The sequence below is a fragment of the Carassius gibelio genome, chromosome B18, assembly GCF_023724105.1.
Source record: "Carassius gibelio isolate Cgi1373 ecotype wild population from Czech Republic chromosome B18, carGib1.2-hapl.c, whole genome shotgun sequence".
Taxonomy (NCBI): Eukaryota; Metazoa; Chordata; class Actinopteri; order Cypriniformes; family Cyprinidae; genus Carassius; species Carassius gibelio.
The window spans coordinates 24,514,621-24,537,518 of NC_068413.1; the positions used below are offsets into that span (position 1 = coordinate 24,514,621).

At 42.3% G+C, this 22,898-nt stretch overlaps 1 protein-coding gene and 1 long non-coding RNA gene across 2 annotated transcripts in view; one reads left to right on the forward strand and one right to left on the reverse strand.

Annotated features, from left to right (window-relative positions):
* LOC127977656 (spondin-1-like) overlaps positions 1-22,898 on the reverse strand; it is a 228,372-nt gene that overhangs the window by 70,852 nt on the left and 134,622 nt on the right. The window lies entirely within an intron of this gene.
* LOC127977659 (uncharacterized) lies at positions 13,500-21,867 on the forward strand. The gene is made up of 2 exons (XR_008158278.1): positions 13,500-14,144; positions 21,803-21,867. It is a non-coding gene; the product is annotated as an uncharacterized LOC127977659 (long non-coding RNA).

The window sequence follows — 22,898 nt, forward strand, 5'->3', positions numbered from 1 at the left end:
TCAGGAATTATAGTTTGGAAAAAGTCTAACTAGTAAAATGTTTACACATTATGTGAAAACTCGTACAAGTGTATAAATAAATAGAGACTTACTCATGTTTATGATCTCTGCTGAATAAAGTGCTTCATTCTTTTTTTTTCTGAGGAAATCCATTTCTCAAATCCTCAACCACATCACATCTTTTTGGGGTGAATTATGTCTTATTGTTCTCATCGCGAAGCAAACAGTAAAATAAAAAAAAAACTTGAAGAACAGTCTGGCTGCGTTGTCTTCTGTTATGGGCGTATTCAAGCTGCGCGCTTCAGTTTGAAACATTAGAATCTGAATATCGCCTTGAGCGCGGGGGTGTGATCTCATTAGAAGATAATTAAGATAGACGTGAAAAACGGACATTGTGTTGTTTTCAGATGGATTACTTGATCACAGAATATCGGTTTAAAAGTAGACATGTCAAGCTTTCTATAGATATCTCTCTCATGTCTCTTCGTTGAGTATTCACTGAGTTACAGTTCATTTTAATTACGTGTTTGTAAATGAAGATCAGCGCACAACTTTCAGCGCATAACTTTTATCAGTAATATAAAAGTAAATAACTAAATTGTTATTACATTTTATAATTTACAAATTACATTTGTAGCTAGACAGTTGCCTATGGCTATGATTTTACTAGTTGTCTGATGGATTTTATTTTATTTCAAGCATTCAGAAATGTCACACAAGAAAATTTTACTTCAATTTAAAACAAGGATTTGTATTTTTAAGGTTTGTGATGTCCGCATGTTTTTGTTGAAGAAATTATAGAGTCTAGTATGTCTATCGCAAAAAGGTGGCCGAAACTTTAAAGATTAAGTGAATATTTTAATTAAATGTTTGGTCAATATTAAACAAGGATTTGATCATCCTGTAAGTGTTAAAACAGCAATTATCAGGCCTTTAGCTGTTACGGATCACTCAAGAGACAGAGGAGTAACAGATGAAGGTGTTTATTATTGAAGACACAAGCAGAGGAGCAGGCAGTGAGGAGTGGATGGGTGTTGGGATCCGTGCCGGGAAGGTAGTGACCTCGAGAAGAGTAGGTGAACCACACACAAGCACTGTAGGGGAATTGAAAACTTCGGAGGCAATCCTTAGATAGAATAGGAGGAATCTTCGGAGGCAATCCTTAGAGAGAACTTAGAAGAGGAGTTAGTCCTAATAGTTAGCCCACAGGAATGATCTTGTCGTGAACGTGACTGGACGATGACTAAGTGTGTGTGTGTGGCTTTGTGGTGCAGCGATGATGAGTAGGTGATGAGGAGCAGGTGGTGATGATTCAGTATTCAGGTGAGGGTGTGCGCTGTGAATGTGTGGAGGTGGAACCTGGCGTGTTTGGGATCCAAGATGTCGTTGCGTGGGACCCAGGAATGTTCCTGGGTCCCACGTGGACCTTCCCTCTGGACCGTATCCTTCCCAGTCCACTAGGTATTCCAGCTGCCCACCATGCCGCCGGGAGTCCAGGATTTCCTTGACCGAATAGGCTGCGCCGTCATCTAGGAGGAGGGGAGGTCTTGCCAGGTTCTGTTGAGGTAAGAACAGAGGGATGGTGAGGTTTCAGGAGTGAGACATGGAATGTGGGGTGAATCCGGTTCTCGGGGGGAAGCTGGAGATTGTAGGTGAACGGATTGATCTGCTGGGTGATTGTGAACGGGCAAATGAATCTGGGACTAAGCTTACGGCAGGGTAGACGCAGGCGGATGTCACGGGTAGACAGCCAGACCTTCTGACCGGGTTGGTACTGGGGGGCCTCGGACCGGTGAAGGTCGGCTGCCGTCCTGCGTCTGTGGAGCGCCCGTTGAAGCTGATGATGGGCCGCGTCCCAGACCCTCTCGCTCTCCCGGAACCAATAGTCGACAGCGGGTACATCTGAGGGCTCTCCAGACCAGGGGAATAGGGGTGGCTGGTAGCCGAGTATGCACTGGAAGGGTGTGAGGGAGGGTGGATTGACGGAGGGAGTTATGTGCGTACTTGGCCCACCCCAGGAAATCGTTCCAGGAGTTCTGGTGACCGTGACAGAAGGTACGGAGGAAGCATCCAATCTCCTGGACCTTTCTCTCCGTCTGCCTGTTAGACTGTGGGTGATAGCCGGAGGACAGGCTGATGGCCACACCTAGGAGGGAGTGAAACGCTCTCCATACCCGGGAGATGAACTGGGGACCCCGATCTGACAAGATGTCCTCTGAGATGCCGAAGTGCCTGAAGACATGGTTAAACATCAGTTCTGCTGTTTCCATGGCAGTGGGTAGATCCTTCAGAGGAAGAAGACGACGCTTTAGAAAATCTATCCACAATTACTAGAATACATGTGTTATTGTCAGAGGGTGGAAGGTCTGTAATGAAATCCACCCCTAGGTGTGACCACGGGCGATTGGGAACGTGCACAGGATGGAGTTTGCCAGATGGTAGATGGCGAGGACTCTTGAACATGGTGCAGCTGGTACATCCACTCACGTACCTTCTGACATCCGAGGCCATGTTGGGCCACCAGAAGCGTTCCTGTAGCAACGAGAGGGTTTCATTGACCCCTGGGTAACCAGTGCCAAGTGATGTATGGGTGGAGTGGATGAGTGGAGTGCGCCGTGTCCTGGGGATGTATTGGTGTCCTGGTGGGCAACCCGGCGGGGTGTTGTTAGGAGCTTCGGCAGGCAGTAGAGTCTCTACTGACCAGGTGATAGGGGTGACTATGACCTTGTCCTGGAGGATGGGTTTGGGGTTTTCTGACCTTTCTTCGGGTGCGTAACATCTGGATAGAGCATCGGCCTTTACTTTTTTTGCCCTGGGCGGTAGGAGATGGAGAATTGGAAGCGGGTGAAGAATAACGCCCAGCAGGCCTGTCTGGGGTTGAGTCTCTTGGCAGGCCTGTCTGGGGTTGAGTCTCTTGGCTGCTCTAAGGTATTCCAGGTTCTTGTGGTCAGTGAGAACTTGAAACGGATGTTTGGCTCCCTCCAGCCAATGTCTCCACTCCTCCAGGGCAAGCTTAATGGCAAGTTGCTCCCTATTCCCGATGTCATAGTTAACCTCCGCCGGGTTAAGTTTCCTGGAGAAGAAGGCACATGGATGGAGGCGGCTGGGCGTCCCCTGCTGCTGTGATAGGACTGCTCCCACTCCGGTGGTGGAGGCGTCCACTTCCACAATGAATGGTAGTTCGGGGATTGGATGCACGAGGAGTGGGGCGGTCGTGAAGGCACGCTTTAGGGCCTGGAAGGCATCGGTGGCGGCAGCAGTCCATGACCAGGATTTGGGCTTCTGATGAAGGAGGTTGGTTAGAGGGCTGGTTATAGTACTAAAATTCTGAATGAATCATCTATAAAAGTTGGCGAAGCCAAGGAATCGCTCCAGTTCCTTAATAGTGGTAGGAATGGGCCAGTCCCTGACTGTGCTTACCTTCCCCTCGTCCATCCGGATGCCACTGCATTCGATGGTATACCCAAGGAACTGCACTGAGGGTTGATGGAATGAACACTTCTCTGCTTTCAGGTAGAGCTGGTAGTCCCTCAGGCATTGCAGGGCCTCCGCAAGGTGGCGCTGATGTTCTGCCACGCTCCGGGAGTATATCAAGATGTCATCGATATAGACTAGGATGAATTGGTGGAGGAAATCCCGGAGCACCTCATGTATGAAGTCCTGGAATATGGAGGGGGCGTTTACAAGTCCATAAGGCATGACACATTACTCATAGTGACCAGTAGGGGTGATGAAGGCGGTCTTCCACTCGTCCCCCTCACGTATCCGGATGAGGTTATACGCGCTGCGGAGGTCCAACTTGGTGAATACAGTGGCACCACGGAGATGTTCTGGGGCCGCTGGGACGAGGGGAAGAGGATACCAGAACTTCTGAGTTATCTTGTTAACACATTACTAGTAACCCCCCTTTTTTGGCATGGAGACCGAAATTACATACCCAAAATAAAAAGGTTTCTGCTTATGATTCTTTCTGACTAGATACATAATCAACCTTTGTTCACAAAGCTGACACTTTAAAGTTTACTGTTCAGGAATCAGAATCACTCAGATTGTTATGATAATAGAGATGTATAAGCTCAAACATAAAAACAAAAATAAAAATATTAAAAACATATGTTTTAAATGTATTTCAAAAATTTTTGATGTAGGAAATGAGTTTGAAAACACAATGTAAGCTAAGGCCACAAGTCTTCCAAAACTTCAAAAAAAAATTGTATAATCGAATCTGTAAAACTGTGAATTTTATTAAATATTTTCTAAGGCCATGTCATGTGTGTTTTTAGAGAAGGCTAATCAGATTGATTTATGGCCCTTGTCATCCCTGTAAGATCTCACAAGTAAACACTGCTGTGTATTTTGTATGTGTGTTGGCTTTGCAAAACTCCCCATTCATGATTCTATTGTTCTCACCAAACGAGTCTTTCACACCTCCGCCAGGTATGACACATTATCCGCATTATTCTTTTATCATTATTCTTTTGTTTTTATTCCACCTTTATTAGCCTTGATTGTGGTTTTTCAGGCTTTACAAAGCAACAAAGCAGCGATCTCACTTCAGTCTCTCTTTGCATTTAGCCCTTATTTATCAAAAGTCTTACTATAAAAATACAACAAAATAATTTCTTACGACCTTACGTGAATTATTGAGACAAAAATGCATTATGAAGAAGAAAAGCACCTGCTATTAGTAGCATTGGAGCTAACTTTAGCATCAAGCTACATCAGACAATTTATGAAATTATTAGTACACTTTTACTCAAAACTCACTTTAAACCCCGATCGAGTGTTTATAATAACTTCCTTTAACGATCAGGGGTGGAATTTGGTCGTTTACTGTTGTAAAAATATGTTATCTGTAGCCTTTTTCATCGCTGCACAAGTTAGCATTTCCGAGGTACATTTTCGATATTTTTTATAAAAACGCCCCAGATCTCAAGAAATTCTCATACCAAGCTTTACTATCGTAATCGCAGGTTTATTAATCAGATATTTCGTTTGTACAGAGGTGTTTCAGTGTTGTTTTGGCCAGATAACTACCAGGAAGTGTGCAGGAAGCATGTGACACGATGTGGCGGTGTCCAGATATTACACTCTCAGATTGACATTGGGAAGGCCCAATCGGAGTCTGAGTGACACACAGCACGAGCTGACAATACACCAAACACACACACAGATCGCTGGGAGAGGCTGTTTATCATCAGATCGCGTAAATCCGTGGAAAATGAATAGAAATGACGATTCTGTCTGAAGAAATATGAAGTAAACATCAGTAAATATATCCATATATCTCCGCAGATATGCATCCTTGGTCTATAAATCCTTATTGACGCTGTTCAGTGAGTCTATGTGAACACAAATGAACCACTGCTGACGTGACAGAATATGAGTGAGTGGTGAATTTCTATTCAAAATGTGGCATAATACAGATTTATTATTTTGCACTCCTGACATAAATCACTAAATATATGTCACTGCAACAATGTTTTATCAAAATATTGGTCAAATATCGAAACTAGAGTCTTTAAACTTTCAATTGATGCACAGTTTGTCCAGATGAAGTAAGACAGTGATGTTTAATGTGCTGTGGAAGTGAAACAATAAAAATCTGGGGCCGTCGGCGATGTTTGCACGTAAAGGGGTTAAGGGCTCTATAATCTATGCATGGTCGTAAACCTCCATCTTTCTTGGCCACGAAGAAGAAACTGGAAGCAGCAGGGGAGGTAGATAGGTAGGGGATAAATCCGTCCCTTAGGCACTGGTTCACCCGGCAGCAGATCTATTGCACAATCCCACGGCCGGTGTGGAGGCAGCATTGAGGCCCGCTTAGGGCAGAAGACATCACTGAAGGGGGCGTAGCACTGGGGAATGGAGATGGACTGGTTCTCGACAGGGCTTTCAATGGAGGTGGAGTAAACAGGTAGTGGTTCGGGGGGAATATCTTCAGGAACAGGGCAGCCGGAGATACATGATTGAAAGCAAGCTTTGCCCCACTTCAGGATTTCTCCGGTCTTCCAGGAGATCACAGGGTTATGCTGCTCCAACCATGGGCACCCTAGAATTACGTCAGCGGTGGAGTCCTCCAGAACCAGCAGATGGATTTCCTCATAATGAAGGAGTCCTGTCTGAAGGGAGATGGGACCCACACAGTGACATACATACTTCTTGCTTAACGGCCTGCCAGTGATTGTGTGGATCTGGTAAGCGGCCGGCGTGGCCGTGGTTGGGAGCCTGAGCTGACGGCACCCAGCTATGCTATGCCCCGGAGCTGCACAGTACAAAAATGAGTTGACGCTCCGCCATAGTGAGGCAGTATGAGTCCACTATCATGGGTTTGTTGGCTGGTTCTGGGGTGCTGACGTTCTCTGGTCAGCAGAGAGGTGTGGAGGAATGTGCCTGGCCCTGGTTTTCTTCTAAGAATGACTGCATACGAGTGGCGAAGCGGATGGACAGCTGGATGAATCGCTCAATGGCCGATGGTATTCTCGTATGCAGCGAGATGCAACCGCACTCTGGGTTCCAGTCCTTGGCGATAGGTAGTTAGCAAGGCTTGTTCGTTCCATCCACTGGAGGCAGCCAGAGTTCTGAACTGTAAGGCATAATCATTGACAGACATTTTCCCTTGTTTTAAATTGTACAGCTTCTCACCTATCCGAAAACTTCGCGGAAATGTTCAAAGAAGCTAGAATATGACTGAATCACTGGGTTATTTTGAGTCCAGAGAGAATCTGCCCAGTAATGCCAGTATTGCCTTGCCTTGTAACTGAGAAATGATGAAAGCTACCTTAGAGTGGTCCTGGGGATATGAGAGCGGTTGCATCTCCAGGACCAGTGAACACTGAAGCAGGAAACCGCTGCATTCCTCCACCGAACCAGAGTAGGGCGCCGGCCTGGCCATGGGACTGGTGTGCACGGCAGGTGAAGGAGGGATGAGGGGATCGGCGGAAGTGCTCGCTGGTGGTGGGGATGCTGGTGCTGACATGAGTGTCCGACGGAGTGCATCAACTAGGTCTTGGAAGGGATCCGTGAGGCTCATGCTTGTGTCTCTCGGTGCTGGTCCGGTCATCTGTTACGGATCACTCAAGAGACAGAGGAGTAACAGATGAAGGTGTTTATTATTGAAGACACAAGCAGAGGAGCAGGCAGTGAGGAGTGGATGGGTGTTGGGATCCGTGCCGGGAAGGTAGTGACCTCGAGAAGGGTAGGTGAACCACACACACGCACTGTAGGGGAATTGAAAACTTCAGAGGCAATCCTTAAAAAGAAGAGGAGGAATCTTCGGAGGTAATCCTTAGAGAGAAGGTAGAAGAGGAGTTAGTCCTAATAGTTAGCACACAGGAATGATCTTGTCGCGAACGTGACCGGATGATGACTGAGTGCGTGTATGTGGCATTGTGGTGCAGCGATGATGAGTAGGTGATGAGGAGCAGGTGGTGATGATTCAATATTCAGGTGAGGGTGTGCGCTGTGAATGTGTGGAGGTGGAACCTGGCGTGTTTGTAACAGTAGCACCCTTTACAGGTATTTGTAATGTAATGTACATAAATTGTTTATTTTGTATAACAGTATGTATTTCAACAGTGTTGTTCAATTATTATTAATCATTATTGCCTTATTGTTTTTTTTATAATGCATTTTATGGTATTTTAAAAGGTTGTTGTTCACTAAACACTGTTTTTATTACCACAAAAAAATATCATCTGAATACTTCGTTAATTATTATTTGAAGCGATTTTAAGTATCAAAGCCATGGTTAATTTGTAGGTACCAAAACAAAAAGTTTTTTTTTTTTCTTTTTTTTTTCGGAAGGGAACATGGAAACTCAATGCAGATGCAGCGGTGAGACATTAAAACACATTATTAACTTAAAGGGTTAGTTCACCAAAATGACAAAATTCAGACGTGTTGTGTGAATCACAACAACGCTGAATCACGCATGCGCAGTATCATTAGCTCTCGGTTCTCAAATCGGATGCGTCTGACAGAAACGGTTCTTGGTTGAGCGTACTGCTGATCCGAAAACCGATGCAACCGTTTCTTGACTCAAGAACAAGAACCGCTCCACCAGTGGCGTGTCCGTTCGTTATCTGGCTCTGCTCGGCATTTCAGTTTTCTCCTCACAACAGTTCAGTCAGTGTTCTGTTTGAGTAAATTAATTACTCCGGGATATTGCTTTATTTTGACACAGAGGGATTGTCAGCCACATTAAACAAATTAACAGCTTCAAGTCACTTGTGGATTAATGCTTATTGGAGATGTGAACCGTCTCAAACGATTCAGTTCGATTTGGTGAACTGGTTCTACTGGTTCATCAAGAAGAACCAGTTAAATCCAATGATTCATTCGTGAACCGGACATCACTACAACAGACCCGGAAGAGAAGACAATGGGTGAAGCCTGTAGCCAGATCCTGGTTCTCAGTGCCCATGGAAAATAAGCAAATAAATACAGGCCCTATATATAAAACGTTCATACACAACTAGCAACAATGTGTTCAGTTTTAACACTTTCTTCCATTTTGTATTTTTGTGCAAGAAGCAAAACTTTATCCAGTACTTAGTGTTTTCATTCCAAAATAATAATAAAAAAAAAACATTTCTGAAATCTGCATCTGAAATGGCATTTAGATGTATTCACACAGTTTCTAACACAGCAGAGGGGACATGGTTAAACTGCAGTTACAGATGCATAAATAGACTTAATGTTTTGTTTTTAACATAAAACATTGAAGACTGATATGTGAAATAATTTAAAACATAAAAAAGTCAAAATGTGAAATTAAAACCCCCAGCAGGTGGCAGCAAGTGACTGCTAATGAGTGAGTCATTAAGATTCAACTGATTCATTCAAGCGACTGATTTGTTCAGAAACAAAGCATTTGACTGTGACAATGAGTGAATCAGTAAAACATTTATTCAACCGTTTCGTTCAAAAAAATCTGATTCATTCAATAAGTAAACACCGTCCATTGCTCAGAGACATAAAACTATTGTTTTATATGATTGGCATTGGCAAAATAGAGCAAAAACAAGCAATATTATGTCTAAAACGCAAGTCATTTAATGCTTTAATGAACTTGTTTAAAATTATTATTAAATGTGTTCATGCTGATATCTGCAGAAAAACTGTATTCTTTGTGTGATATACAGACCCGATTCCAAAAATGTTGGGACACTGTACAAATTGTGAGTAAAAAAAAGGAATGGAATAATTTACAAATCTCATAAACTTATATTTTATTCACAATAGAATATAGATAACATATAATATGTTGATAGTGAGACATTTTGAAATGTCATGCCAAATATTGTCTCATTTTGGATTTCATAAGAGCTACACATTCCAAAAAAGTTGGGACAGGAAGCAATAAGAGGCCAGAAAAGTTAAATGTACATATAAGAAACAGCTGGAGGACCAATTTGCAACTTATTACAGTCATGCCCACAAATATTGGCACCCTTGGTAAATATGATCAAAAAGGCTGTGAAAATTCATCTGCATTGTTAATCCTTTTGATATTTTATTAAAAAAATTCACAAGAATGTATCCTTTCATTGGATAATAAGAATTTAAAACGGAGGGGAAATATCATTATGAAATTAATGTTTTCCTCAAATACTCGTTGGACACAATTATTGGCACCCCTAGAAATTATTATGAGTAAAATATCTCTGAAGTATATTCCCATTCATATTCACAATTTTGAGCACTCCAGCATGATTATAAACATGAAATTATCCAGCCATTGCTTCCTGTTTCACAGAAATATAAAGTGGAGGGAAAACAAAGCCCAAATGCCCTTAATCATCCATCACAATCAGAAAAAACAAATAATATATTTCTGATGTGCAGCAAAAGATGATTGAGCTTCACAAATTGCTGAAGTGGCTTTAAGAAAAGAGCTAGAGCAGTGAAAATTCCCATTTCCACCATCAGGACAATAATTAAGAATTTCCAATCAACAGAAAATGTTAGAAAACTGCCTGGAAGAGGTCGTGTGTCTATATCGTCCTAATGCATGGTGAGGAGGTCAGTTTGAGTGGCTAAAGACTCTCCAAGGATCACAGCTGGAGAATTGCAGAAAATAGTTGAGTTTCTGGTTCAGAAAACCTTTAAAAAATGGTCAAACAGAACCTACATCAACACATGTTGTTTGGGAGGGTTTCAAGAAAAATTCTCCTAGCTCATCCAAAAACAAAACTAAAGCATATTCAGTTATCAGACACGACTGGAACTTCAAATGGGACTGGCTTCTATGATCAGATGAAACTAAAAATGAGCTTTTTAGCAGTAAACACTCAAGATGGGTTTTGTGAAAACAGGGATAAAAAGTACCCCATGTGTACAATGAAATATACAGCTGTATTTTTGATGTTGTGGGCTTATATTTCTGCTGGAGGTCCTGGACATCCTGTTTAGATACATGGCATCATGAATTCTATTAAATACCAACAGATAAAAAATCAAAAAGTGACTTACTCTGTTAGAAATCTTATAATGGGCCATGTTTGGATCATTCAACCGTACAATAATCCAAACACAAACCTCAAAAACAACACCGAAATGGGTCACTGACCAAGCTTCTGCTATAGCCATTCCAGTCCTCTGACCTGAACCCTACAGAAAATGAGAGGAGAACTGAAGAGGAGAAGCTGGGTATCTGAAGGGTCTGGAGTGATTCTGGATGAAGGAATGGTCTCTGATCTCTTGTCAGGTGTTCTCTAACCTCATCAGGCATTATAGGAGACAGTTTTGAGCTGTTAAACTGGCAAATGGAGGTTTAAAAAATAATTCAATAAAAGGGTGTCCTTAATTGTGGCCAATGCGTATTAGAGAAAAACATTTATTTCATAATGATATTTCCCCCCATTTTAAATTCTTATTATCCAATGAAAGGATACATTTTTTGTGAATTTTTCAAATAAAACATCAAAAGGATTAACAATGCAGATGAATATTCACAGCCTTTTTTGATCACATTTACCAAGGGTGCCAATATTTGTGGGCATGACTGTAGGTCAATTGGCAACATGATTGGGTATAAAAAGAGCCTCTCAGAGTGGCAGTGTCTCTCAGAAGTCAAGATGGGCAGAGGATCACCAATTCACCCAATGCTGCAGTGGAAAATAGTGGAGCAATACCAGAAAGGAGTTTCTCAGAGAAAAATTGCAAAGAGTTTCAAGTTATCATCATCTACAGTGCATAATATCATCCAAAGATTCAGAGAATCTGGAACAATCTCTGTGCGTAAGGGTCAAGGCCAGAAAACCATACTGGATGCCCATGATCTTCGGGCATCCAGTATGACTGCATCAAATACAGGAATGCTACTGTAATGGAAATCACAACATGGGCTCAGGAATACTTCCAGAAAACATTGTCGGTGTACACAATCCACCGTGGCTCCACAATTCACGTTGCCAGCTAAAACTCTATAGGTCAAAAAAGATGCCATATTTAAACATGATCCAGAAGCACAGGCGTTTTCTATGATCCAAGAATCATATAAAATGGACTGTGGCAAAGTGGAAAACTGTTCTGTGGTCAGATGAATCAAAATTTGAGGTTTGCATGTGTGCATGTGGCATGGGCAGCTTACACATCTGGAAAGGCACCATCAATGCTGAAAGGTATATCCAAGTTCTAGAACAATATATGCACCCATCCAGACTTCGTCTCTTTCAGGGAAGACCTTGCATTAATCCAACATGACAATGCCAGACCAGATACTGCATCGATTACAAGATCATGTCTGCAAAGAAGAAGGATCCCGGTACTGAAATGTCCAGCCTGCACTCCAGATCTTTCCCCCATAGAAAACATTTGGCACATCATAAAGAGGAAGATGTGACAAAGAAGACTTAAGACAGTTGAGCAACTAGAAGTCTGTAGAAGATAAGAATGGGACAAGTATGGGACAACATTCCTACTCCTAAACTTGTCTCCTCAGTCCCCAGACATTTGCAGACTGTTATAAAAAGAAGAGGGGATGTCACACAGTGGTAAACATGGCCTTGTCCCAACTTTTTTTTATATGTGTTGATGCTATGACATTTAAAATCAACTTATGTTTCCCTTAGAATGATACATTTTCTCAGATTAAACATTTTTATATTTTATATATGTTGTATTTTGAATAAAATATTGAAATTTGACCTTCACATCATTGCATTCTGTTTTTATTCACAGTCTGTACAGTGTCCCTCCTTTTTTAGAATCTGATTTTTAGATTAAGTTAACTTTATTAAATTACATAAATATAAAAAGCATACAGAAGCATTGTTGCCATCTACAATTTAGAATGCATGGAATTTTGAGTTTTAACATAAATCACGTGCGTGCACTCTGTGTGTGATTTGGTGATATAGCCTGCTTGATAATTTCAGATCGAACATCATTACAACAGCACTTACCATATAGCAGATGATGTTGCATTGCACACCACAGACTCAACTTGAGTGGAAAAATGAATAATCATCCGCAGTTGTCCATGCAATTGTTTACACATGAGCATGACTCTAACTTGCAAATGGCAGACCACTGATTCGTCAAACCTGGTTTCCTGTAGTAAAGTACAGATACTCCTAAAAATACTTAAGTACTGTAACAAAGTATTATTACTTCATTACAATACACCACTGCACATCTATAGCAATAGTGTGAAAGTGCATAGAACACAAGGTGCATAATACTGGGATAAACACGCATATCTATTGGTATAATATGTGTCACATGACTAAACTTGCATCATCGTTTTTTTTAAAAGCCTCCATCAAGCCCATCCATTTCAGTCCTGGGTACCACTCCTCTGCATATATGTTAAGGTTTAGGAAAGGTTAAGGTCTTACTGCATCAAATTGCCTTATTTTTAATGTTTTCTCATCTATTTAATTTTTACAATGTAATTTAAGTGTCATTTTCTATGGCACAGCAACAACATGTTTCAAGACAAAGCTAAACAATGGATATTTCAAATCATCTTTCCATAGGCTCATGTAGAACTCATGTAGCATAAGCTTGCAAGCAGCAACAAGTGTACTGAACCATTATTTGAGATGCTCCATTTGGCAGAACTAATTCCATGTTAAGGATGAACAATAGCTTAACCCAAACATGATTATTTCTATGAATGACAGACAGAAAAAATAGCTAGAATGTTAATCTGTTAAAATATAGCTTCAGATATAACAGAGTGTAGCTGGTTCAAATATGAATATTGTTATGAACTTCATCAAAACTTATGTTTTTGTGCTTCATATTTTTATTTGGAGTTATTATGGGGCATAATGTACATAATTAATTATAGTAGGAACCGTTCATGCAGAATACTGTCTTGTATGGGGCACATATTGGTGACGCACATGATACCTCGTGCGATTGGCCTACAGCGCCATCTTTAGAAGCACATATGCTGCTGACGAGGTCGGTTGTGCTGTCTCTCGCTCTTCAAATGAGAGCGCTGGTAAGGACATTCCTCCAAGTGTAAATGATGTCATTGATTAATTTCATGAAATAAATAATGTTTAAGTGTAATGTAAGACTGTGATGTCATCAAATTTAATGCAATGAATTGCATTTTGAACATTTTACCGAGATTGGTTTTGCTTACTAGCTTCCTCCATGCTGTACGGGCAGACTGAAGGGGAGAGAAGGTGTATCCCAAAAAAAGTTTAATTGTGCTCTGTGTGTTTCTGCAGGTATGTTCGTTGTTTATTGTGTTCATACATTGAGAAATGTTTGAAATGTTTATGAAGTTTATGAGTTTGATAAATCCAAAAAAGAGTGAGGTCTGTATTCAAACGTGATGTTGTCAAAATTTATATATATTTTTTTGTGTGTAAAATGTCATTTTTGACATTTTTTTTCTCCATTTAATTTATTCACTGTTATGAATAAGTGGTGAGGAATCTATATTTTAGATTATTTCATATGCCATATAATGATGACATGTTTTTGTGATTTAATTTTATCTTTTTTTGTTGATGTCTTATATTTTGTAACTGTTAATTGAGTAAATTAAGATCTTCAGAAGCACATATGCTGCTGACGAGGTCGGTTGTGCTGTCTCTCGCTCTTCAAATGAGAGCGCTGCTTCCTCCATGCTGTACGGGCAGACTGAAGGGGAGAGAAGGTGTATCCCAAAAAAAGTTTAATTGTGCTCTGTGTGTTTCTGCAGACCTGCTTTTTGCAGAATAAAACATCCTGAGACCTCCTCCAGCCGCATTGTCTTCATTGAGAACAACAAAACACAACCAGAGTAAACCTGTTACATAAAATGGTGCCGTGACCTACTGGATCAACTGGATCAGCCGCAGCCGATCGCCGGAGTTGTTCAACGTGCTCGTGGTGTCTGAATGCTGCATGTTGAGACTGAGGAATCGATTTCACCACTGTTCTGGTAACTAAATAAGGGACAAGACCTTTTCTGTGGACTGACACTTTGAACTGTATTTTATTTTTTTATTTTTTTTATTTGTTTTCTCATCATACTTATCAGACATTATCTGAGGGTTGTTTTCTTGTGTATTTAGTCTACCACTGTTGTAAGTGTACACTATGGGTGGGGTAAGGAAAGACTTTGATATGACGACACCATATCTGGGTAGAGGCAGAGGGTTGTTGGGTGTAGAAAAACCTGTTGTTGGTAAACCTAGAGTGTTAATTTATAGTCCTCAATCACATGATACCCTACCAGACCAACCTATTGGGCCGACTGCTTCTACTCCTAGTGACGCAAATGATAATGTTACACAGCAGTTACGTGAACTCATTGGAGAATTAGGCAGTCAAATAGGGGATTCCATCGTCACCCGGCTATTAAGTAGTCAAAGCCCAGTCACCCCCTCCAGTTCAGTCCCATTCAGTTCTGTTGCACCTGAACCATCTAACGCAGGCCGAAATCTTACTAATGTTAGCCTCATAGTTAAGCCTGATGTCAAAGAACCCCCAATGTTTAGAGGAGATGGAACGGACAAATACACAGTTCTAGAATGGATTGAGTTAATGGAATTGTATCTCCACAAAGCAGATTGTTCTGACAAAGATCAGGTAGATGAGGTACTGAGCCACCTGCTAGGCAGGGCCCGGAGTATCGTAAAGGTTAGACTCAAAAGCAGCCCTGATGAAGCCATCTCCCCTGAAACCATCTATGATGTGTTAAGACGTTACTTCAGTGAAAGCCCTGGATCATGTCAACCGCTAGCTGACTTTTATGCGACACAACCCAAAGTTAACGAGTGCCCTGTTGATTACTGGGTCAGATTAAATGCAGCTGCTGAGTTGGCAGACAGCCATTTGCAGAAACAAGGTGAACAGATGAAAAACATGAGTTCTGAAATTGCTATGATGTTCATCAGAAACTGTTCAGAACCGAATCTCTCTAGTATGTTTAGATGTAAGCCCATCAGTAAATGGTCAGTCACGGAAATCCAGGAGGCCATTGATGAACACCAGAGAGAAGTCCAGTCTAGAAAACTGTCTGCTGTAACACATGACGTTAACACTGTCCAAGTCGCAGCAGCTAAAGTATCAACTGTCCCCATCAATGTCCCCAATCAATATAGTATGAAGGCAGATGCACCTGTTTACGTCCCTGACACTCCTTTGAAGGCTGCTGACCCTGCAACTTCGGAAGCTGGCACTTTAGAGCGTGTTTTAAGTATGCTGGAAAGGGTTTTGGAGCGTACCAGTCAGAATGCTCCCGTCTCACAGCCGAGAACAACTCAGTGGCGCAGCTATCCCCCGTGCAGAGTTTGCGGTGATAGGAAACATTCCACCCATTCACATTGTATGAGAGAAAGGAGATGTTTGATGTGCCTGGAGATTGGGCATCAGCAAAAGCAATGTCACAAGGTCGTCGGGCCTTCTATTCCATCTGCTTCTGACCCGCATGCTCAGGGAAACTAACACACTCACATAAGGGAGGGGACTATGTGAGTGGGGAGTGTCAAACCCTCAATGTGGATGATGATTTATTTGTTTATGATGAATGTTGCAAGTCTGTCTCCAGTAACAGTATCGTCTTATTCCAGAATATCTCAAGGTTGGAAAAGGCTGATAGTCTGTTCTATACCTCAGTTCTGTTGAATGACAAACTCACAGTCCAAGCTCTTCTGGATAGCGGATCCATGGCGTGTACGATCAATGAAGAAACAGAGCGTGATCTTTTGAACATGGGGATGTCTGCACAGGTTGACCAGTCACAAATCGATGTTATTCTCATTGGCTGTGGTGGTGTTAAAGTCAGACCAAAAGGAGTCTATCAGCTTAAGATGGATGTGTATGGCAAGTTAGTGAGTGTGCCTACACTAGTTGTCCCGGGACAGAGAGACCAGTTAATTCTAGGAACTAATGTTATCAAGTTCATACTTACTCAACTCAAGCAAACCTCTGGCTACTGGAATGTGATGAATCGTCCTGAGACATCTGGAGAACCTGAAATTGAGCAGTTTCTGAACATGTTGTCAGGCATTAACAGGTGGAAGGGTGGTGAAATCCCTGATGTTGTGGGTACTGCAAAACTAGCCCAGTCCGTCACTCTCTCACCCAAACATGAACACCTTGTGTGGGGTAGACTTCCGTCAAATGCCCCTATTTCCATGGGAAGTGCTGTTGTGATTGAGCCGTCCAAGGCGCAGACCCACAAGAAAGGCATAATGGTGGGAAGAGTCATAGCCTCTATATCTGGTGATGGATGGGTCCCAGTTAGGATCATGAATCCCCTTGATAAGGCTATTACACTGAGAAGGAACACAAAAATAGCTGATGTCTTCCCTATTATTGCTGTTGAGGACCTCAATGTGTACCCGGATCGCAAACACAATGAGATGGTGAGTGTGCAGAGTCAGAGTATCATCGGAGGCATTGATGAAGGAGATTGCCCTGCCTTCAAGCTCAGTGAAAGCCTTCATAAACTTGGTCTTGGCGATTTAGACATTGAGTCATGTGAAGTATCCCACTATTGGAAGAGTCAGCTAGTACAACTCATTATGAGGCATGAGGATGTATTTTCCAAACACAAACTAGATTGTGGTGAGGCTAAGGAGTTTGTCCATCGTATCCATTTATCAGATGATCGTCCCTTCCGGCTTCCTTACCGCCGCGTTCCACCAGCACAGTACCAGAAGTTGAGGAGTGTTCTCTCTGAGATGGAGGAACAGGACATTATACGCAAGTCCAACAGTGAGTGGGCTTCGCCACTAGTGTTGGTATGGAAGAAGAATGGAGACCTTAGAGTGTGTGTGGACTACCGTTGGCTAAATGCTCGGACTGTTAAGGATGCCTACCCCTTGCCTCACCAGGCGGACTGTTTAGCAGCTTTGGGAGGAAATGTGATCTTTAGTGCAATGGACTTGACCTCTGGGTTTTATAACATTGTAATGTCTGAAGAGGACAAGAAGTTCACTGCCTTCACGACTCCCATGGGCCTGTATGAATTCAACCGTCTGCCTCAAGGGCTCTGTAACAGTCCAGCCAGCTTTATGCGACTCATGACCAACATCTTTGGGGATCAGAATTTTCTCACTTTGTTATGCTATCTGGACGACCTTCTTGTGTATGCTCCAAATGAAGAAGTGGCCATTGAGCGGCTTGAGCTTGTGTTTTCTAGGCTCAGTGCACATGGACTGAAGTTAGCCCCGAAGAAGTGTCATTTTCTACGAAGAAGTGTGAAATTTCTGGGGCATGTCATTGACGGCACTGGTGTAGCAACAGATCCAGACAAGGTTAGCGCCATCTCAGCCATATCTGTATCTGATCTGATGATGCCGGATGGAGTGACACCTTCAACTAAAAAGATAAAGTCATTCTTGGGAATGGTGTTATATTATCAAAACTTCATTCAAAACTGCTCCAGTATTGCAAAGCCACTGTTCGCCTTGACTGCTGCACCCAGAGGAAAGAAGACCCCTCTGAGAGGTATTGCATCATTCAAAAAACTTAACCCTAATGATTGGAAGCAAGAGCACAGTGTGGCGTTCGAAACACTAAAGACAGCTCTGTTAGAATCCGTTGTACTGGCTCATCCCGATTTCAGCCGGCCATTCATTTTATGCACTGATGCGTCTATGGATGGGTTGGGAGCTGTGCTGTCACAGGTCCCAGAAGGAGAAATTAAGGCACGTCCTATCGCCTTTGCCAGTAAAGCTCTCACTCGCGCACAAGCACGATACCCTGCACATCGTCTAGAGTTTTTGGCTCTGAAGTGGTCTGTCTGTGACAAGTTTAGTCACTGGTTAAAGGGACATGACTTTACTGTGTGGACAGACAACAATCCTTTAACATACATTATGACAAAGCCAAAACTTGATGCATGTGAGCAGAGGTGGGTGTCTAAGCTGGCCCCCTATAGCTTTAGCATCCAATACATACCTGGCAGTAGAAATGTGGTCGCAGACGCTTTGAGTAGGCAGCCCTTCATCCGTGGATCTGTCAGTCGGAGGTTGATGTGTGAGCCGTACAGTGTGCTGTTGAGAGAAGCGGAGCAAGTCAGAGAGAACTCCATACAGGATATCTTCAGGTTAAGTGCTAACAACTGTAATGTTGAACAGTGTCCATGTGCAGGTTCAGAATCAAGTTCACTCACTAATGTTGAAGTGTCTGCAATCCTTGATATTCATACAGAATGGGAAGTAGGCACGAGGGATAGGGCGGTCCAGTGGCTTACTCAGGATACTCACCAGTTGTTGTCTCCAGGCCCTAGTCCCCTGCCAGTTTTCTCATTGAGAGAGTTACAGGAGAAGCAGCAGGACGATGCAACCCTGTCAAGAGTCTTGTTCTATGTGAGCAGAGGAAGGAAACCATCTAGACGTGAGAGAACTGGAGAAACTCACAAGGTAATTAAAACACTTAAACAGTGGGAGAAGTTCAAAATTCTTGATGGTATACTATACCGAGTGTGCAAGGATGTCCTGACACGGAAAAGAAGATTGCAGTATGTTGTTCCTAGTTCGCTGGTGAAGCAGGTTCTCCAAGGCATTCATGATGAGGCTGGGCATCAAGGTCAGGGTAGGACTTTATCCCTTGCGAGACAGAGGTTCTTCTGGGTCAGTTTGGAACGAGACGTACGCGAGTATGTTAAATGTTGCAGGCGCTGTGTAGTGAGCAAAACTCCAGAACCTGAAGGAAGAGCTCCTCTGGAAAGCATCAAAACATCGAGCCCTCTAGAATTGGTCTGCATAGATTTTTGGTCTGCAGAGAATTCCAGTGGTCGCAGTGTGGATGTCCTGGTCATAACAGACCACTTTACCAAGATGGCCCATGCTTTCCCTTGTAAAGACCAATCGGCAAAGCAAGTTGCAAGGCTGTTGTGGGATAGGTACTTCTGCGTATATGGCTTCCCAGAAAGGATCCATTCGGATCAAGGTGCCAATTTTGAGAGCCAGCTTATTCATGACTTGCTGGAAGTTGCTGGAGTAAGAAAGTCTAGAACGACTGCATATCACCCGATGGGCAATGGGCTAGTCGAACGGTTCAACAGAACCCTGGGTGGTATGATAAGGGCGTTGCCACCCAGGGCAAAGCAGAAATGGCCACAGATGTTGCAATCGTTAACCTTCGCTTATAATTGTACTGCCCATGAGTCGACTGGGTTTGCGCCTTTTTACTTGATGTTCGGCAGGGTTCCAAAGCTCCCAGTGGATGTGATGTTCAGCAGTGTGGAGAGGGACGATGTCCTCATTGACTATGATGCATACGTGAGGAGATTGAAGGATGATTTGAAAGAAGCTTTGGCCCTTGCTCAGAGGAATGCTGAGGTCAGTCAGCGACGTCAGGCAGACCTATACAACAAGAGGTCCAAAGGTTGCAGTATTGAAATTGGGGATCAAGTTTTACTGGCTAACAAAGGCGAACGTGGACGAAGGAAATTGGCAGATAAATGGGAAGCCTCTCCATACATAGTTGTTGCCTTAAATCCTCAATGTCACACCTACCGTATCCGCAACACCCACACTGGTCAGGAAAAAACTGTTCATAGGAATTTGCTGCTTCAAGCTAACTTTCTGCCAATTGAGGTTGAGGTAGTTGAACCCTCATTCAGTGACTGCAGTGTACCAGCTGAAGACTGTAGTGAAGCAGCTTTGAGCGTTGCCATAACACCCATGTCTGAATGCAGCAATGCAGATCGAACCGCCACCTGGGTGGCAGGGACTCTTGCCCCAGATGATGACCAGAGTAGTACATCCTCTAAGACAGAGAGTGTCCCTTCATTGGCAGTGGATTCTGTGACCACACAATCTGTGTTTCCAGCCACGCAGGATGATCTTATGGAATGTGATGTTTCTGATCATTCAAGTAATTCAGGAATGACTTGCGACACCGTGTTCTCTCCATCTATGGGAGGTTCAGTTGATGTTCAGATCTCTGATCCTGTGGATTCACTCCCAAATCAGGTGGTGACTCAAGTTAGAACCAGATTTGGCAGGCTTGTGAAACCTGTGAACAGGTTGATTCAGAACATGACCCAAAACATGAAGATGAACAATTCAGTTAATGGCGTTACCAGGTCTTTATTGTCATAAGATGATTAAGATATTACATTGATCATGCAATGTTTTTTTTTTTGAGGTTATTTGTTACTTCGAGTTGAGAATGCCAACATTCAGAAGTCTTTCAGACACATTTAACAGTAGCTGTCGCATTGAAATCATAATGGTGGTGTTTGGGGCACCCTGTTTTCAAGTGTTCTCTTAGTAGGCCTGATCACCCTGCTTGGGTCACTTTCCCTGTATGCTGGGAAGCATATGTTGCTGTATTGATTTGTATTGATTGTCAGTTGAGTTATTCTGTTTGTGGCTTTTAGATTGGCTGTTTATCCTTATTGAACAAGTTTTATGAAGTTCAGCGGGGAGAATGTAGCTGGTTCAAATATGAATATTGTTATGAACTTCATCAAAACTTATGTTTTTGTGCTTCATATTTTTATTTGGAGTTATTATGGGGCATAATGTACATAATTAATTATAGTAGGAACCGTTCATGCAGAATACTGTCTTGTATGGGGCACATATTGGTGACGCACATGATACCTCGTGCGATTGGCCTACAGCGCCATCTTTAGAAGCACATATGCTGCTGACGAGGTCGGTTGTGCTGTCTCTCGCTCTTCAAATGAGAGCGCTGGTAAGGACATTCCTCCAAGTGTAAATGATGTCATCGATTAATTTCATGAAATAAATAATGTTTAAGTGTAATGTAAGACTGTGATGTCATCAAATTTAATGCAATGAATTGCATTTTGAACATTTTACCGAGATTGGTTTTGCTTACTAGCTTCCTCCATGCTGTACGGGCAGACTGAAGGGGAGAGAAGGTGTATCCCAAAAAAAGTTTAATTGTGCTCTGTGTGTTTCTGCAGGTATGTTCGTTGTTTATTGTGTTCATACATTGAGAAATGTTTGAAATGTTTATGAAGTTTATGAGTTTGATAAATCCAAAAAAGAGTGAGGTCTGTATTCAAACGTGATGTTGTCAAAATTTATATATATTTTTTTGTGTGTAAAATGTCATTTTGACATTTTTTTTCTCCATTTAATTTATTCACTGTTATGAATAAGTGGTGAGGAATCTATATTTTAGATTATTTCATATGCCATATAATGATGACATGTTTTTGTGATTTAATTTTATCTTTTTTTGTTGATGTCTTATATTTTGTAACTGTTAATTGAGTAAATTAAGATCTTCAGAAGCACATATGCTGCTGACGAGGTCGGTTGTGCTGTCTCTCGCTCTTCAAATGAGAGCGCTGCTTCCTCCATGCTGTACGGGCAGACTGAAGGGGAGAGAAGGTGTATCCCAAAAAAAGTTTAATTGTGCTCTGTGTGTTTCTGCAGACCTGCTTTTTGCAGAATAAAACATCCTGAGACCTCCTCCAGCCGCATTGTCTTCATTGAGAACAACAAAACACAACCAGAGTAAACCTGTTACAAGAGCAGATACCATTCCTGCTTATTCTGCTAATCAGAGAGCCTGACCAATGCCTCATTTGCTTTGTCATCTCTAACACCATTTCAAATCCAAAACAATTACTCCGTTCCCTAATAACTGTCATAACATGGCAAGCCTGAGTGGGCTAACAAGCTTTTTTTCTGGCAGATTGCATGACTGTCTCTGAGCTGCTGAGCCACAAATAATAGCCCAAGTTGTGTTTAACAAGTCAGTCGTTTTGTAAGTATAAAACTTAGTGGATGGTTTAATTGCCTTTCTGTGTTACATAAGAGTAAAACATTACCTATTTTTTTTTATCAATTTTGCAGTGAAACACTTCTTAATTTCAATTATCACACTACCCCTGCTTAACCGAACATGTATAAGAGCTTGTAAGAGTATGAAAAGAAAATTCTGGCTTGTAAGAACACATGGCTTCCAGAACCTCTGGAAAGCCACAGACATGCCCAGTAGGAGAGCATGAATGGTTAACTGTGCCCAATTACAGGGTTGCCAACTCTCACGCATCTGGCGTAACACTCAAGCTTGGACTTCAGCGTGAGATTGATGCTGAAAGCTTGAGTGTCACGCCAGATGCGTGAGAGTTGGCAACCCTGCAATTATTATGGCCTGCCTTAAGAAAAACCGTACCATGCTCCCATTGACTTCTGTTGAAAGCCTGCAGCATTACCCATTAGAGTGGCCCGAATCCATTCTAAAAGGGCCTGGAATGATGTTTTAATGTACCTGGGTAAAACAAGGACTGGAGAAGTGTGCTCCTGATATTTTTGTGGCTTTCATTGCTAGTGTTAGACTCTGTCTAACTCCGGTCACCTGCCAGACTATCCTGCCACCATCCACTGCTCATCCAAGTATGCTGATTGCTCATATGGCAAGCCAAAAATATGTTAATATGGCAGGCCAAAAGGACATTAATGTGGCAAACCCACAGAACGTATGTGGCAAGCCTTTCA